Source organism: Lontra canadensis, unplaced genomic scaffold, assembly GCF_010015895.1.
Source record: "Lontra canadensis isolate GAN:19392208 unplaced genomic scaffold, GSC_riverotter_1.0 scaffold38, whole genome shotgun sequence".
Taxonomy (NCBI): domain Eukaryota; kingdom Metazoa; phylum Chordata; class Mammalia; order Carnivora; family Mustelidae; genus Lontra; species Lontra canadensis.
Window position 1 is genome coordinate 6,810,045 of NW_022631032.1, and position 15,883 is coordinate 6,825,927.

The window sequence follows — 15,883 nt, forward strand, 5'->3', positions numbered from 1 at the left end:
AAATAGGGCATACTGCACACTACGCAGAGAAGAATTTCGAATTGGCTCTTCTGGAGAAGAGAATGTGAAAGCGCATATGGAGACCGCATCTTCCAAATCTGGGATAAGAGAGACAAGGACTTCAGAATCAGTCAAAAGTTTTTAGCTTCTCAAAGACACCAATGCTCAGCCGAAAATAGCAGCTGCGGAATCAACTTGGGGTGTCCCATGAACCAGTGCGCACGCATGTATGGTACCTTTGACTGCTCTATGGAACTGAATAAGGTTACATTTCCTGATTCAAAACAAAATAAAACTCCCCTCTAGCTCCTAAGGCAATTTGACCTGAAAAATGGGAGTTTCAAATTGGCTTCCTAATGTTGATTAAGATTTTAAATGAAACGATACACACACAAAACAAAGGGTGTTCTATTTTGTCCAAAGACAAAGTAGACTTGGCTCATTTATCTGTTTTCAGTACAAATGTTAATTTTGACAAATTCTATTCAGTCTCTAAACTTCCAAAGAAAATGAAACAATCTCATCTGCATAACACCTTATACACAACATTACCGGGGGGGGGGGAAGAAAGAAAGAAAAAAGGTGTGGTTTTCTTACCTGGGATACAGAGGTTTCCATAATGGAAGTAGTTGGTCATTTCAGTTTCCTCAAAATGTGCAGAAGCATTTAATTAAATTTTGACTTTATAGAAATGGAAGGAGATAGCTACCTGAAACATGGGCCTACAAGATGATTGTCAATGGGGGGTGCCTGGCTGGGTTGGTCGGTAGAGCACATGACTTTAATCTCAGGGTTGTGAGTTCAAGCCCCAACGTGGGTATAGAGATTACTTAAAAAAATAAGTCAGTAAATAAATAAAACCACATTTTATACATGCATACATATATATGTGCATATATATGTATACATATACACACACATATATACAAATACACATATATATATAATATATGTATATATAAAAGATGACTATCATTGTTGCTAGCCATAGAAAACATGTTAAAATCATGGCCTGCCATAAAATCATATTTTCAAAGTATGAAACAAGAAGAATGTCCTGCTTCAATTTGGAAATATGTTGAGGATGAGAATGGAGAGGACTACAGTGAAACAGAAATAAACATGCTGGTTCTTTAAAACTGTCTGACAATCCTTGAAGAGGGCATAAGGAATCTAGCAAAAGATGAACCAACTGCACCTGAGTTATTCAGTGTTATGTTAGATTGAGTCAAAACTCCAACAGATAAAAAGAAAAAGATGAATTTGGGGGGAAATAAATTATTTCAGAACTTTTTAAGAAGTCCCTAAAGAGGGGCACCTGAGTGGCACAGTTGATTAAGCACCCAACTCTTTCTTTCCTCTCAGGTCATGATCTCAGGGTCCTGAGATGGAGCCCTGTGTCTGGCTCTATGCCCTGTTGGGAGGAGTCAGCTTGGACTCTCTCTCCCTTCCCCTCTGCTCGTCCTCCTTGCTTGCACACACACACTCTCTCTCTAAAATAAACAAGTAAATCTTAGAGGAAAAAAGAAGTCCCTAAAAAAGGGCAACCAAGTTTAGCAGAACGTTTGGAATGTCTTTACTGAAACTGTAAACTTACTTGGAAGCTAACTTCAATTTCACAAGTTTAAATTACTTTTGTGTTTCAAAATCATTTTCCCTAGGAAAGAGAGGTTTAACTTATGATGACATAAAATGTGCTTCAGAATGTTTTTAGAACAATGAGCATTTTGGATAGGGATAACTTACATGGTTAATTTAGAGAGGCAAAGAACCTCACTGACAAACATCTGGCTTACCAAAGCAAGTCTGTAGATAATGAAGTAGGTAGACACTTTAGGGAGCTGGAAACCAAACCCTACAATTTAGAAATGTGCTATGCTAATAAATAAAATCCTAAGTATTCTGTGTTCAAACGCTTTCATTGAGAGAATACGTATTCACTTTAACTATTATGTAAAAAAAGAAAGATTCCTAAAGGCTCCAGGCAGTTCAGAGAAGTATTAATTGTAAAGGAAATAAAGAATAAAAAACTCCCATTGTATCCTAGAACAGAAAAAAAATTGTTATTTTTTATTTAATATAGTTAATATCTGTTTAATTAGTTCTATTGTATTTACATTCTCCTTTAAAAAATTCTTACATTTATGTACCTTAAGAATATAGAATAATACAATGAATACTGTTACGCTGAAAAGAAAAAAAAAGAATATAGAATAATATAGCCCACAAAATTTAAATATGCAAAAAAGAGTTAAAAACAATTAAAATAAATTGCTGTATCAGAGGACAGAAAAGAACATAAAGATACCATGTTATAAAAATATTGGGGTGCCTGGGTCGCTCAGTTGGTTAAGTGTCTGCCTTCAGGTCATGATCCAAGGGTCCTGAGATCAACCCCTGTGTCAGGCTCCCTGCTCAGTGGAGTCTGCTTCTCTCTCTCCCTCTGCCCCCTGCCCTAACTTGTGCTGTGCATGTGCTCTCTCTCTCTCAAATGAATACACAGAATCTTTAAAAAAAAAAAAAAAGTAAGAAAAATTTTAAACGCCCAACTCTTGATTTCAGCTCAGATAATGATCTCAAGATTGTGAGATCAAGCCTCATGTCCTATTCTGTACTGGGCATGGAGCCTGGTTAAGATTCTCTCTCGTTCCCTCTGCCCCTCCCTCTCTTTCAAAAATTGTTTTAATTTTCTCACATATGATATTTGCTTAACTATATTTAGTCTTCCTGTTATTACTAGTTGCCACTTTCACCTAGTCCTATTGCTATTTTAAGTGACAGCATTAGTGCCTCAGAAAAGAAATATAACAGTATATATAAATTCAAGTAAATACATGTTTTTATATTAAAGTAATAACCTATGTATAATTATACTATTATTTATTTTTACATCTATCAGATAGACAAAAATTTTTAAAAAGCCAGACATTTCCAAATGTTAGCAAGATGTTTAGAGAAGAGAATCTTAATATATTGCTTGTGGGGTATAAATTGATAAAGCCACCTTGTAAAATTATCTAGCAGTATTTAGTATATTAGTTTTCTATTGTTGTGTAACAAATTACCAGAAACCTAGTGCTTAAAACATATTATCTCACAGTTTCTGTGTCCTAGGAGTCTAGGCACAGCTTGACTGTTTCATCGGCTCAGGGTCTCACAAAGCTGCAATCAAGGTATAAGTCAGGCTGTCTTCTGGAGGCTTGCCTGGGGAAGAGTAACTTCCAAACTCTCTAAGGCTGTTGACAGAATTCATTTCCTCCTGGTTGTAGGACCGAGGGTTCTGGCTTCTTACTGGCTGTCAGCTGGAGGCACTCAGGTCCTAGAAGCCATCAGTAGTTCCCTGCCATGTGACCCTCTTCTTAGGCAGCTCACAGCATAACAGCTCACTTCTTCAAGCCCAGTAGGAACAGGTCTAGTCCTAGTCTGCTAAGATGAAATGTAATCATGGGACTGACATCCGATTATCTTTGCCATATTCTACTGGTTGGAATTAAGTCAAAGGTCCCACTCACACTTGAGGGGTAGGGATTAATACCACAACACTAGGGGACAAAGATCATGGGGGCCATCTTAGAACTCTGCCTACCACGGCTAGTGAAATTAAAGATGTAGTATCCTAGGATCTAGCAGTTTCTTTATACACACAAAAATGTGTACAAAAATGTTCATAGTAGTATTGTTTGTAATAGCAAAATTATTCTACAATTTTAAAATTTCTCAAACTACAAAAAGATAAAGTCAGAGAAATATTCACTAATAAAATATGTTGTGTGGTATGATAACATTTTTGTAGAAGTAACATATATATAAGAATTTTGCTTCATCAATGGCCTACTGTTGTCGAGCAAATCCTCCCAGCACTGAGAATAACTGGACAAAATATAAAAACACTAAGGCATGGAGGAGCCACCAAGGCAGTGAGAACTTCTGTGTCCCACATCTGGAAGGAAACAGAAACCATAAGAGGAAAGCCTGACATTTGCCATCACTTTTCCACCTGAGGTGATAAGTCTGAAAGCAGTGGCTGAAAAACTGAGTAGAGATTTTGGCTGTCTCATGGGGCTGAGGAAGCTGCGCCCAGAAAGAGAGGTGGGGCCAAGGAAGAAGGGCCCCAGCTAGGAGTAAAGGTGAACTGGGAAGAAACTAGTTTTCACAAAGACCAAAGCCCAGCTCTGAATAATCTTAGTTCTGACTGGAATAAAGTGATCTCTCCACAGTTTAGCTGTGGTCAGGTATACTTGCCCCCCAGGTTTCTCCCTTAGAACACCTTGCCTTTCCCCAGTCCCCTTGCTCACACTCAATTCATCCTAAAAAACATACCATCCACCAATGGAGAATGCTGATGCTGCAGGAAGAGATGCAGGACAAATGAATATTTCATAGCCTAGGATTCAGGTAGTGAGTGGTCCTCCCTCCCACACTTGTAAATGAATTAAGCTACCAGATTTCTTTCACGTTGCTTCTCCGACAGTATTTTAAATCAATCTGATAGGCCATGTCACATGTGAGACTTTCTATTCTGTGACCTCTGTTTGGTTGGCTTCAGTCCCTCTTCTTTGGAAAGCAGTGTTCAAAAAGAATTCCATCAAATTTAACGGGAACAATTATTTGCCCAAAATTTGTTTGCGAGCACTTGTGAGTGAAGCAACGATTTATGTTTTATTTAATTTCTTAATTATTTTTGATACTTCTCATACATTATCAGGCAAAAGGGAAGGGAGAGAACAACAACAACAAAATACCCAGAAGCCTCTTCACACGTGCTGCCTGTGAATGCCTTAGACACGAGGCATTGACTTTTGACACTTTTGCAATACTCCCTCAGCCTGCATTCATTCCATCATTCATTCAATAAACGTGTACTAGGTACAAGCTCTGTTAGAGGCTAGTTATAGGCAGGTGAGGCGAAGATCAATTCACCTAGGAAGAGCTGTGAAGACAGATTTGTAAACATAACTTTGCAATTCAACTTAAGTAACGTCCTGTGGTCACTCCACCGCGTTTCTGCAACCTTTGCCATTGACTGTGAATCTCCTCATCGAGACTTTCCCAATCCCCGGCTGTTCACTGGTTCCCCCTAGCCGCTAGGAATTCCAGTGAAAGACGGGTGGAAAACTACATCTCCCGGCAGCCTCTGCAGCAGGGCAGCAGAAGAAAACGCGCAGGCGTGCGGGCCGGCCCCCGCGCGCAGGCGCTCTGCGAACGCCCGCTGAGCTGGGTCTCACTGCTGGGTACGCGGCGGCGGAGAGCGAGGCCTGGTGAGCACCGGCGCTGGCCGGCTGTTGGAGCTTGCGCGCGGGAGAGGTACGGCGGGCCGGCAAGCGAGAGAGCGCCTCACCCCAGCATCGGCACCGGGATCGGTTGCCTTGAGCCTGGTGAGTGCGGGGCCCCGTGGCTCCGGCCCCTCCCCCTCCCGCTGGCGGATCCGGCAGTCCTCGGCGGGACCCGGGAGAGGCCCCGGGGCGAGGGCGGGCGCCGGTCCGCTCGAGCTCGGGTCCCAGGGCCCGGGCGCTCGCTGCTCGTCCGTGCGTCACGGGCCCGGCTGTCCTAACGGCCGCGCGGCCGGCGGAGAGGAGGGTGGGGGTGGGGAGCGCTGGTGTGATCGCCATCGGGAACGCCGGTCGAGGCGAGGCGGGGCGGGGCGGCGGCGGGGCTGGAAGCGGCGTTGGGGACTGCGGGGCGCCGAGGCAGCGGGGCGGAGAGGAGGCGAGCGCTGAGTCTGCGCCGCGGCGGGGCGTGAGCGGGAGGGGGGCGGGGGTGGGCAGCGCAGAGTGCTGGGACTAAGGCAAGAGGGAGCGGGGGACGCGGGTAGAAACCCTGATCGAGGCTGGAAGGGACGGTCTCGGGAATTCACAAGTTAGAGCCCGAGCCGGAGCGGGTGGTTGGGAGGGAGAAGGGCGGGGGTGGAGAGGGACGACTGCAGTTTACAGATGTCATAACAACATGGGCCTGAAGCGGCTGACCGGGGTGTGGTAATTATAGGAATGACTGAACTTCGTCTGCTCAGAGTTTAAGAGGTGATGCGAGGGAAACAGCGAAGTATGAGATGAAGCGCAAAATGGGAGGAGAAAACCCAAGGATGACTGGAGTCAGGGAAGTCGTTTGGAAGGAAAGTATTTAATGTGCCACTTTTCAGGGAAAGATTTCAGAATCGTGGGTTTTTTAGGTTTTAAATCCGGAATAAACAATTTTGAAGTTATTTTTCTAGAACATGCTAATAAATTCTATTCTTAACTTTCCCCGTCCCCTCTTCCTTTAAGAAACAGTTCCTTCGAAACCCCTATTTCTCAGCAGTAGATGAGTAAGTGATTTTCCCCTCTCTTGTTGCTTCAAGGCTCTTTCTTGACAGTAACTTGTTCTTGTGTTTGTAATATTTTGAAACGGGTCCAGGAGTTATTTCCCCTTAAAAATTGAGGAGATGAAATTTTAACTTTTTTTTTTTAACTTTAACTTTTCAAAGGAAATTGATGATGAAGTCTGTTGTAGTTTTACTGAAATCATTTATTCTTGGAGGGCACTGTGTATACCTGATTGTAAGATGGAGGACTTGAGAGAAAGGAATGAACATTTGCCCTCCTTTCCAGATACTGTGCTGAATCCCTTAGGTATAGTAAAACATCTAATCCTCATGGTAACTTTGAAGTAGATGTTAATTTATTTGATTCTACCGATAAAACTTTGAAGGCCAGAAAAGTAACTTACGTAAGGTTATGTAGCTCTTGTTGGAATCAGCCTTAGAACCGAAGATTACTGCCATTTTAAGAATTATTCCTTAAAAAAAATAAAAAAATAAAAATTTCTCCTCTTCTTTTATGTTTCGTTCTGTGTTTTTTTTTTTTTTTTTTTTTTTTTTTTTTTTTGTTAATGTTCATTCAGTGAATACTTACTGAGTGTGTGCTGAGACTAGGGACACAGACCTGGTCAAAACACTTTACTATGTCATGGAAATGATAATCTAATGTAATGAATATATGTATTAACTGCATGGCATTTTATCAGTCTTTATAATTGAGCAGAAACTGTAATTTACTCTAGTAAACAGCAGACGAAGTTCAGATGGAATCAGACATGAGCCTTGAGGAATTTACAGTCTAGTAGAGAAACAAAACATATAAAAACATAGAATAAACTAAATGACAGAAGTAAAAACCTCACCTGAAGTCAGTAACTTGCATTTTGTTACTTAGGTCCTCTTCATAGACCTGTGATTTAATATTACCGGCGTTGGCTTTTATCTAGGATTGGTACAGAATAAAGGACAAAAAAAATCTTCATTGCCATCCAAGACACTTTCTCATTTATTTATTGGTCTTTATAAAGTAGGTAAGTTAGAGACAAATTCTTTTTAAGACAAATTGATACATTTTATTTTTTATTTTAAACAAGTGACTGATTTTATTAGGTCATTTGTGTTTTGTAAGCCCTCCTCTTGCTCTTTATACTTTGGCTATCAGGAGCTTCAGAGCTGTGTCCAATTTTTATAATTTTCTTTCTTCTTCTCTTTTCTAAGATTTTATTTATTTGACAGAGAGAGAGAGCCCAATGTAGGGCTCCATGTGGGGCTTGATCCCAGGACCCTAGGATCATGATCTGAACCCACGGCAGATGCTTAATGACTGGGCCACCCAGGCGCCCCTGTTTTTTATAATTTTCTTTAGCCTCAACTGTTATAAACTATACCAGATAGTTTGGAATTTCTGTCAGTTGTTTCCTGGACTATTTTCTTTGTTCTCTGTTGCTCTCAATTTAGTTTCTACCTTTTCCCTTTCATTTGAGATTAAGGATTATACCTTGTTTTTAGCTTCAGTTGTTTTAGCATAGTATTTGTTAAATTAATGATTGTCATGATGATTTATGATGTTTGTGTTAAGTCTGTCAGATTGATTTTAGAAATATGTGAGAATACTTTGTATAAAATCAGTTTTAAGACTTTGGGTCATGCAAGTAAAAGTGACTGACCTAGTGATAAAGGTAATTCCCTGTTACTCAAAGTCTTTGTTATAAGATTGCTGTACTTTGCAGGTATTATGAATTCAGCCATAATAATGGAAGAAAACGTTGGAAATGGTAAACAATTCAATTAGCTGATTGGGGCTGATTTCATTCTGTTCTTGCTGCAGTAAGCAGGAGGTGGCCCCTGGCCAATGGGGGGCCTGCATTAGAAAATTTTGAGGCCCTGCAGTGGAAGAGCAGGGATGAAGACTGATGGGACCTACTGTTCTGTTTTTTGTTTTTGTTTTTGTTTTTTAAGCTGTTACAACTCCACAAAGGACTGTGAAGTGATAAAATGTTTCTGACCTAGTGTAGTAGATTAATTAGGACAGTTCTTGAAAGCAGGCAATAATCCAGAATGTGGATAATAGGGATAATCTTCTTCACATAACAAGAATAATGCTGCCTGCCCTTCATATACAAAGATAAGTCTGCTTACTCATCGTGATTGATTTTTCAGCGTGAGGAGGGATATGTGCTGAGTTGTCCATGAGTCTCTGTATTCTGACCAACAAGGCAGCTTGGGGCCAGAATGGGGGCTTGTAGCTAGGGAACAGAAAGGCAAGCATGAGGGACTAACATCTATTGATGGATCAAGCATTGCATTAAGTATTTTCACTTAATTATCCTTGCAAAATCACTTTGAGGAGGTAGTTTCAGGTACAGGGTGGTTAAGTAACTTGCCCTATTTCACATAGTATGTGATGGAGCTGGAATTCAGACAGGGCTATTTGTACTATGTTCACATCAACCATTGAAGCTTGATTTTTGTCTTAGTTTGCAGTTCACTCTCCAGAGCAGAACAAACTAGGTGTAGTTCTTTTAGCATCATGAAATGATACTGTGAAGATCTAATTTGCTAACAGGGCAAGAAAGACTGTTCAAGTCCTTGCTATATTGCCATTAAAAAAATACAGGTTTTTAATTAGAATACTATATGAAAAACAACTGTCCCTTGTCCCAGCCCCTGCACTTTTAGAGCCTACCCTCCCCCCCTAGCCCCTTTTTTAAAAAAGTAGGCTCCATGCCCAGTGTGGAACTCTATGCAGGGCTTGAACTCATGACCCTGAGATCAAGAGTCAGATGCTTAAATGATTGAGCCACACAGGTGCCCCTTCCTCTTTTTTTTTTTTTTAAGCTGTTTACTTTCATATTAATTAATAATTTACTTCTGTTTTTTTTCTTGATATAGCAATTTCAGGCGTTACCTGTTGACTTTCCTTTGTACACATTGCCTCTCCCATCCTCCCAATATAATTGACATAGTTCTTTATTAAGTCAATATTCAAAGTGTTTACAGTATTATAGCCATGTAAATATTCATAGTTGTACCATGTACTTTATTATGATGTCATTTCTTCTGTTAACCAGTTTGTGTTTTTCCAGGAGTTAATACCTTTTTTACCCTCCCTTCATTTCCCGAGATAGCTGTCCTGGAACTTGCCGTGCTTTTATTGCTGTCTGGACTAGTTATTTTCTAGGCCTACTTGCCACCTGTTACCCTGGAACTTCTCTTTACATCACTCTTAAAATTCTTTTTGCCTCCTCTCTTCTATAATGGGTCTTCTATTTCCCATATTTTCTTAGCCTCCTGAGAAAGGATACCTGGGAAGTAAAAACTTTCTGAATGCATGATTGAAATAAATCTCCATTCTCTCTTACCATTTCATCAATAATTTGGCTAGGTATAAAATTGTAGGCTTAAAAAGTTTGGAAGTCATGGCTTGTTTTCTTGCATTCCATTGTTGCTGTTGAAATCTAAAACTATTCTGATTATTTGTTTGTGACCTTGCCATCTTCTAGAAACTTTTCGGATATTATTTTTAACCCCTGAAATTGAATGATAATGTGCCTAGGTAGGGTTTTTTGGTTTTATTTTGTTTAATTTAAGGGAACTCCATGGATGCTTACAGTTTGGAAGCTTATGTCCTTTAGTTCTGGAAAAACATTTTTTATTATTTTTTGGACTTTAGGTAAAAAGGGTTTTAAAGTTAATTATGCGTCTCAGTTCTTGATGTCCTGTCATGAGGCTGTACAGGATTCTTTAAATTTTCCTTCCATTTCTAAGCCCTACTTCCCCATTGCCCTTTTTAGCAGGTATCCACTGCATTGTGATTGATATATTTCTTGATTATATGTGAATCATTGAATCATTGTGAAATATGTTGTGTTTTGTGTCTGTATGTATGTATTTAGTTTATGTATTGTAGACCTTGTTCTGTTTCTTATTTTTTTTATTCAACATTGTTTTGGAGACCTTTCTGGGTTTTTTTTTTTTTTTTTCCTGTTCTGTTTTGTGTACATATAGTTGTATATAATATAATTCCATAATATGCATCTACCACATTTTTTTCTGTCCCACCTTGCTGGCATCAGAAATACACTGTAGTGAATATACTCTTAGTTGTATATTATTATGGACCTGTGTGAAAAGTTCTCTGGGGTATATACCTAGGAGTGGAATTCCTGGGTCATAGAAAGGGAGCACTAATTTACGTGCTCACTAGAACTACAGGAGGGTGTTGTTTGCCCACATCTTTGTCAGTACTTGGTTTTATTCAACTTTATAGTATTTGCCAGTCTGATGGATATAAAGTAGGTGTCTCATTGCTTCAGTTTACCTTCTCTGATTACTAATGAGTTTGAGCACCTCTTAGATTCATTCAGGTTTTCCCTTTTGAAAACTGTCTGTTTTGCCCTTAGTTTCTTTTTCCTTTGGGTTGCTGTCTTTCTTTTTGGTTTGCAGAAGTTCCTTGTGGAGGTTAAATTTGAGTGGTCTGTTGATTTTAGGCCTGGAAAATATCTTCTATAAGATAATTGTCTCTGTAGGGGCGCCTGGGTGGCTCAGTGGGTTAAAGCCTCTGCCTTCGGCTCAGGTCATGATCCCAGGGTCCTGGGATCGAGCCCCGCATCAGGCTCTCTGCTCAGCAGGGAGCCTGCTTCACTTCCTCTCTCTGCCTGCCTCTCTGCCTACTTGTGATCTCTGTCTGTCAAATAAATAAAATAAAATCTTTAAAAAAAAAAAAAAGATAATTGTCTCTGTTAATTTTGTCTGTAGTGTCTTTCATTGAATGGCTATTCTAAATTTGATACCTTGTTTCTTTGATAGTATGTTCTTCATCAGTTCTTTTGTTCTCTGTTGGAATTTGTATTATTTGGGTATTGGAACTCATAGGTTGTTCTTTTATTTTTTTAAAATCTTTTAAAAAGATTTTATTTATTAGGGAGAGAAAGAGTGCTAGCAGGGGGAATGGCAGGGAGAGGGAGAAGCAGACACCCTGCTAAGCAGAGAACTTGATGGGGGACTTGATCCTAGGACCCTGGGATCGTGACCTGAGCTGAAGGCAGATGCTTAACTGAGCCACCCAGGCACCCTTCATAGGTGGTTCTTTTAATTTTCTTTTTTCCCCCCCTTTTTCTTTCCATCACTTAGTCTTTTTGTTCTGCTTCCTAAGAAATTTCCTCAGTGTTATGTTCCAACCTTTCTATTGAGTTTTTAATTTCTATCTACATTTTGTTTTTAGAGCTCATTTCTGTGTTATAGTATCTTTATATTGTTTCATAGACACTATAATCCTTTTGAAGATTTTAATGATAGTTTTTTTTTTTTTTTTTTAAGTTTTGTGTTTTCTTCCCTCTTTGCTCTGTTTCTTCTAAGTTCCTTTTTTTGTTGTTTCTGTTGCGGTCTTTTCTCTATAGAGGCTTTCCCCAGCCATAATCTTATATGGCTGTCCATTCATATTTAAGAGTGAGGTGCCAAAAACTGAACTCAAAATTCTGTAGGTGCGGCTTATTAAAGATGGTCATTTATGGGAGGAGGGGACACTATTAGGTCTTTTTCTTGGGCTGGTCAGTTTCCTTGAGAAAGAGAGCCTCCAGTCCCTTGAGGGGAGGTTATGTACACCTGGCTGCTATGTTTTGAGAACTTATCTTAGAAAAGGAGCTGGAGATCTTGCTGTTCATTGTGTTCTTGTAATCCTGTTTTCTGTGTGGCATATCACTCCCAATTTACCTGTACTGGAGACCTCCATTTTGGAGTCTCTTAGCTTGGTTTCTTCAGAGTAATCTCCACAATTGTAGGGTGAGAGGAGGGATGGTTGCCTACTTCGGAGAAGTCGGGGAGGAAGTCTAGCTGTGATGACTATTTTGTAGGCTTCCAGCTAACCTTCTGGTTTTTGTCCTCCCTAACCCTTCAGAGGTGCCTATGAGGACTCCTGCTTGTGGACAGTGTGAATCAGCTTCTTTGCAGGTGCTTAGGCTTTAGAGTTCTCCACTTTGCTAGTATAATATCACTTGACCATCTGTTTTATAGTTTCTGACAAGGTTTTGACATCTTATATGTGATTGTTTCCTTTTCTATCCCATGGGTCATTCCTTTAAAAAAAAAAGTTAAAATTTTAGTGTTAATCGGTCTACCATATTTACCGTTTTATTTCTTTATATAGACTTTTTTTTTTTTTAAATTTGAGTTATTTGAAACAGTACTACATTAATACATAAACTTTATATTCTGGAACGTTCATTCTTTTCATAACATTTGAGGGACTGCTATATGCCTAGTCCTATGCTTAATATTGAAGATTAAAATTTAAAATTTCTGGGGGGCACCTGGCTGGCTTGGTTGGTGGAATGTGCAGCTTTTTGGAGGGTTGTGTGTTCAAGTCCCATGTTGGGTGTAGAGATTACTTAAAAATAGAATCTTTTTTTTTTTTTTTTAAGATTTTATTTATTTATTTGACAGAGAGAGACAGCATAAGCAGGCAGAGTGGCAGGCAGAGGGAGAGAGAGAAGTAGGTTCCTTGCTGAACAAGGAGCTCGTTGTGGGACTCGATCCCAGGACCCTGGGATCATGACCTGAGCCGAAGGCAGCTGCTTAACCGACTGAGCCACCTAGGCATCTCTTAAAATTAAAATCTTAAAAAATTAAAATTTCTGAACTTTGTTAATATATTTCTGAGTTGTTAATATATTTTGGGAAGAAAGTTACATCCTGTATGTGCTGCTTAATTTGAAATGTGAAAACCCTCATAAGTGCCCATGTGATAGATATATTACAGAACTTATTAATTTCAGTAATGAATAGGAATTGGATTAAGGCAAGTTTGCAGTTTTTCTTTTTTCACATGAAGGAATGCTTTACACGCATTACACCATTTTGGGGAAAGATTTATTTAAATAAAACCCACGGGGTCCTGGGTGGCTCAATCAGTGAGTGGAGCGTTAGACTCTTGATTTTGGCTCAGGTCGTGATCTCAGGGTCCTGGGATCAAGCTCCGCTTCAGGCTCTGCACTCAGAGAGGAGTCTGCTCTCTCCAGGATTCTCTCCTGTCCTTTACCTTCCTCTGGCCCCCATGGGCATGCAGTTGCGGGCTCTCTTTTTAAAGATTTTTATTTATTTGAGGGAGAGAGACAGCAAGAGGAAGGGAAGGGGAAGAAGCAGAGGGAGAAGCAGACTCACCCCTGAGCAAGGAACCTGAAGTGGCCAGATCCAGGCCCGGGGATCATGACCTGAGTCGAAGGCAGATGCTTAACCTACTGAGCCATCCACGTGCCCTTCTCTCTCTTAAATAAGTAAATCTTTAAAGAAAAATTAAAAAATAAAAATAAAATCCAACTACATATAAAGGAAGAGGTAGTTTTTTTTTTTTTTTAAAGATCTAAAGTGTTAAATCAGAACTTTGATGAAATAGCAGAACATTGAGTTGATAAAATTCTAGCCAAAAGTTAAGAACAGTTTTCAGTGTTTTAGGTAGGCTGGGAAGCTTCACTGTAGTAAATAATATGCTTTCAGTTCTACTGTTTGAAAGTATTTCTTATTGTATAAATAGTATATTGCTTACTATAGAAAATTTGGGAGATAGAGAAAAATAGTAACTTGCTCTTGAAATTTTTATATACCACTTTAAATTATGAGTGTTTTTAAAGGTATAGAGAATAATAATATATATAATATATTATACATATAATATATTACATATATAATATGTATAATATATTATATAATTATATATGTAATATATTATATATATATATAATATATATAATAATATAGTTTTTGTTCCCAACATCCAGATTTTTCATATGTTTGTATTATTTTTCTCATTTCTCAGTATGTCATTTCCTTAATCCTCATTTTGGAATTTTTAGGTTTACAATTTTTCACTAATAATTACAGTGCAGTGAACAATCTTATACTTACTGCTAATTTTATTTCCTTTTCGTATATTCCAAAAGTGGAATTACTGAATCCTAGGGTATGGGTTTCTAAAATCCTTAGTAAATATTTTCCCTTAAATGTTTTGCTATTTGTTTGGTCTTTGGAGAACACTGCAAGTTGGGAACCTAGAGATACTGGAAGGTGAGGTCAATATTAGGGTCAGAGGTTATAGTCAGTTTTTCAGTGGAAGAAAGTTTGAAGCTGGGGCTTGAAAGAAAGTAGGTATTTCTATTAGATTAGTGGGGTTAGAGCTCTAAGATGTAACCAGAGATGGTACAGTGAATCATGTCTGCAGCATTGATGTCTTATAGGAGAGACTTAAGGCAATGTTTTTCAGACTTTGCCCCCACTAGAATGTCACTAAAATAAAGGAACTCTTTGAATTATTTTATAGGAAAGAAAATGGGTTGGATATTTTCAATTTTACTTTTCTTCTCTAATTTATTAAAATCTTTTAAAAGGACCTGCTACCATTTGATTAGAAGTTGGTGGCAAATGAGTAATTAATAGTCACAAATGATCTTAAAACCTTTTTAATACTTAAATTCATTTATGCTTATATTTATAGGTCCATAACTTATTTTGTAGTCATACTTTCTTGTGGTCATGTTTTCTAATACAGTTATGCTTGGTTTATATGACTAAGTAAATTAACTGTATTAACGTTTCATGGTGTTTCACAAAGAATATGTTGAATGTTAAATATTCAGAATTTTTAGTGTGTGTTTGTGATTTACGGACTGGGTGGATTGACTCAGCATCCTAAATACGTACCGTCTTGAATATAATAAAATATAAAAAGATATATATTCAGTGTGTTGGGTATAGATTGATGTAGAATAGAGAGAGTATTTATTGACTCAGTCAAGGCCAAGGGATCTTGTAGGACAAAGAAGTTCAAATTTGATTTAAGATGTGCTAAAGATTCATTCCTAGATCCTTAGGCATTGAAGTAATACAGTGAAAAAGGTGTTGAGATTAATAGAGAGCTGTGTGAAGGATGGCTTGAAGAGCAGAGAGCCAGAGGTTAAGGAAGGGTGGGTTAGAATTCTCGCAGTTCTGTGGATATAGGGTTGACAAGGACCCAGACTAGACTGGTGGCAGTGAGAATACACAGGAGCAGATAAGGTCAAACACTTTGGATAGACTAATAAGGAAAATTTGATAACTAAATGAACATGAAGGAGGAAGTGGAAGATTTCATTTTGGAAGAGAAATGCATTTATATTTACCACCAAGTTTGCATCTGGCTTTTAATTTTTTGCTTTCTTGGCTTTATTTCCCTAGAAAACATGGAAAATTAGGCATAATGGCTTTAGAGAAGCCATTGTTCTTGAGAAGGTATTTTGAAAAGTTATTAACAGAAATTTAGGATTTTTAATTAATTGTCTAAGTGATAATATAAAAATATTTGATTAGGATTAGGAAAATGTTCATATATTACTTTGTTATTTCTCCTGTAATCCTCTGTAGATTTTGTTTCATTTCTTTGTTACCAAAGTTCCTTTCAATCCAACTTGAGCCCACATTTCAGCTGTATTTTGCGTTGTTTTTCGGTAAAGATTTTGCTCCTTTATAGTGTTTTTCTTTTCTTTCTTTCTTTCTTTCTTTCTTTCTTTCTTTCTTTCTTTCTTTCTTTCTTTTTTTTTTAAGATTTTATTTATTTATTTGACA

General features: G+C 38.4%; 1 protein-coding gene across 1 annotated transcript in view; it reads left to right on the forward strand.

Annotated features, from left to right (window-relative positions):
* The first annotated feature begins 5,191 nt into the window (after positions 1-5,191).
* Positions 5,192-15,883, forward strand: part of KPNA1 (karyopherin subunit alpha 1) — a 67,086-nt gene continuing 56,394 nt past the window's right edge. Inside the window, exon 1 of the mRNA XM_032869527.1 lies at positions 5,192-5,375. The gene's annotated coding sequence lies outside the window, so the exon portion shown is untranslated. The remainder of the gene's footprint in view (positions 5,376-15,883) is intronic.